The following is a 3493-nucleotide window of genomic DNA, read 5'->3' on the forward strand; positions in this document are numbered from 1 at the left end:
GCCAGGATGGTCTCGATCTCCTGACCTCGTGATCCGCCCGTCTCAGCCTCCCAAAGTGCTGGGATTACAGGCTTGAGCCACCGCACCCGGCCTGATTCACTTTTCAATTGTGTCTAATTTGTTGTCAAATCCATCCATCAAGTTAAAAAAAATCAGTGATATTTCTCATTTGTACTAGTTTTATTTGGTATTTTTCCACATCTGCTTGGTAATTTAAAAAATAGTTTTCTGTTCTCTCCAGATATTTTTGAGTTTGTGTTTTATGTTTTGGTCGGCCAAATTCAATATCTGAAGTATTTGTGTGTCTATTTCTACTATGGTTTCTGTTGCTTCTCACTCATAGTGCTTTGTTTTTACGTGTGGTGAGTTACTTTTCATTAAGAGTTGCTTGTCTGCTTTGTAGTTTTATTTGTGAGAAATCTTTGAGCCTTAGGAGGAAAGTTTGTTACTCAGAAGGAATGATGCTTGGCCCCTGGGAATGATCAGTGCAGAATCACTCTACGTTAAACTCTCAGCTTGGGGAGTTTCAGTCACCCACCTGGCACACAGTTAGGGACAGCCTTTGCTCCAAATACTCGGCAGTGTTTTTTCTCTTTTTCTTTCAGCTCTAGGGCTTGAGATGACTGATCACTCCTGATTCCTTTGCGGGTGGAGAAGTGAGTTGCTTCTGGTTTGCCACTGCAATGAGGGTACCGCCATCTGGGGGCGCCAACTTTAAGAGATTACTGATTGGCTTGCCATTTTGGCTGTGCTCTTAGCTTGATCTTCTATTTCTACCTCTTGTAAAGCTGAAAATGAAGTTCACCAGGTTTCCCAAACGCCCTCGGGGCAAAGGCCAGCTGCACTCCCCACTGGGTTTCTCTCTGGGTTCCTCTGTGCCTTCAACCCCAGCCTGAGAATTCCTTATGTCGCCTCAGTTCATTGATGCCTTTAAGAATACTTACACTCGCACTCACATGGACACGGACATGCACGCGCACACACCCAACTTCTTGCACTCACATGGACACGCACGCGCACACACGCCCCCTAACTTCCTCAGTTTTCAGAGCATTGTCCAATCTTCGTAAGTGACTTGCCACGTGACTAGAACCTCAGGCTTCATATCACTACCTTCTTTCTTTCCCCTCCCTTTTCCCTTTATGCCATCAGTCTGTATTCCACGATCTTTAAAATCTACCTTAAGTCCTTTCTGGGATTATGTAAAAATCAGACAACTCTCTTAGCCATCATCTCCTTTTCTAGAGATACGAGTGACTGACTCCTACCCGCAGGCACTTTGAGAAGGGGAAGGCATACTGAAGAAGTGTTTCATGTGGGCTACAGTAATTCACAACTGTAAGACATTATCACAGCCAACATTTGCTGTTTAAAACCTTAGTGGTGAATTTTTTTTTTTTTTTTTTTTGAATGAGGCTAAATCATTTCAAAAGCATCCTAGGAAGACCAGATGCTTTAGAAATGATTTAGCCTCATTCAAACATAATGCAAATGATAAAGAACATGCAAACAATAAAGAATGTGACCTGAAATTATCTGTAACTTCAGCAGACAAGCTGTGTTTGGCTTAGTTTGAACTTCTATAAAACACACTGAACGATCTTGTTTCAATCACTAATCAAGCTCTGCCATGGGAACTTGCTCTTTGCTATGGTTTGGACATCTGACCCTTCCAAACCTTATGTTGAAATTTCATCTCCAGTTTGGAGATGGGACCTCATAGGAGGTGTTTGTGTCATGGGAGTGGACCCCTTACAAAGAGATTAAAGCCCTCCCGCTGAAGGCAGTGAGTTCAGCTCTAGTAGTTCTTGCTCTAACCAACCCATGGGCTCTTGTTGAAAAGGGCCCGGAGCCTCCTCCACCCCTTCGCCTCCCCTCTCTCCATGTGATCTCTGCACATGTCAGCTCCCTTCACCTTCTGCTGTTAGTGGGAGAAGGCTGAGACCATCACCACATGCAGGGTTCAATCTTGAACTTTTCAGCCATCAGATTCACAAGCCAAATACATTTTTTTCTTTATAAATTACCCAGGCTCAAGTGTCTCTTTGTAGTAACACCAATGGACTAAGACACCCCTGGTGTCCATCACTGTTAGCCACTGTTGCTCACGGCAGGGAGTCCACGGCTCCATTTCATGCTCACAGGGAAGGATGTCCACAGCAGCTGTCAGTTGTTTGTAGATGATTTACAAGTTGACGCTTCAGCCAAGTGTCCAGCTCCACTTCTCAGGCTCTGCTACTCCTCCGCCGTTTCACTGTTGCACACAGAGGGAATGGTGGGAGAAGCACGTAGAATCAGGTGCGGTTCTGTAGACATTTTACATGAACTCAAGTTGTAGCTTCTTAAGTTTGTCCTCCATATCACTGAGACAGTTTTTTACAGCACCAATTTACTTCATCTTTCCTTGAAAGATTTTAATTTTGCAATTTCATGGTCAGTTTCTTGCAATCTTTCCATATCTCATTCAGCTCCCCTTTGATCTCAGTGGATTTGTCTTCTCATCTCTGCTTGTCTCCAATTATGATTTTCACTCCTGCCTCATTAAGCCCCTGTGCTATGCATCTCAAACACTGTTTTTCTAGAGAACCATTTTCCTAGGTTTGCTGTCTCTCTGGGCTTTCCCGGTGATGTCTATTCCCAGTTCTGCAACATTTTCACAGGATATACACAGAACCATCAGTTCTGACCTCTTGTCCTCTAGGGTGCTGGTCAGGGCTGTGCTGCTGGGAGACCTTGACCTTCCTCAGGGCTCCAGGGCACCCAGCCAGCTGTGCAAGCTGCCTGGAGCACAGGAACTCTGAGGATCCCAGGGCTCTTCATGTTTTCCCCGATCATAGGACTTTTCTTGTATGGATCATGCCTTTGAGGATTCAGTGTGTGTTTATACCCTTTTCCTGTCCAGCTAGTTTTTGGGAGGTGCCTCTCTGAAGCATTGTGAGAAGGCAGGTACTGAATGGTAGAGTTCAGGGTGCAAAGGAGCTTGCTTTGCCTTGGAAAGCACAGGTAACAGCTTAGAGAAAGGGCTGAGGTCTCATTTTCAGATCCTTTCATGTCTCGTGTTTCTTAGCTGAGGGGATACAGAAGTGGAGGGAGAGCATGCTCCTCTGGTTTCAAGTGCTCAGGCTTCCTATTCTGATGGCAGAGCATGGCTGGATGGTTTGCCAACTCATGTGTGTGCCTCACAGCAAATTCCTTTAGCCTTCTAGTGAGTAAACTTTCCCCCTGATTCTGGAAGTCAATGATCATTTGTTTCACAGTTAAATTTCACTGCGTTCTATGGATCGTCCTAAAGGTTTGAGCAGAAAGCTAGGATAGGCAGGGCGAGAGCCTTCTAATCAGAAACCATCTTAAAATGGCAGGTGTTCATTATTTAAAGTTCTTAGATTAGTAAATTGGGTGAAAATAATTCTTAGTTTAGACTTAAAGGCAAGTATGAAAATGAGCGGTCTACAATTTATACATTGTTTACTGCCTAGAAAATAAAGATGAATTG

Source organism: Colobus angolensis, unplaced genomic scaffold (genome assembly GCF_000951035.1).
Source record: "Colobus angolensis palliatus isolate OR3802 unplaced genomic scaffold, Cang.pa_1.0 Scaffold528, whole genome shotgun sequence".
NCBI classification, from domain to species: domain Eukaryota; kingdom Metazoa; phylum Chordata; class Mammalia; order Primates; family Cercopithecidae; genus Colobus; species Colobus angolensis.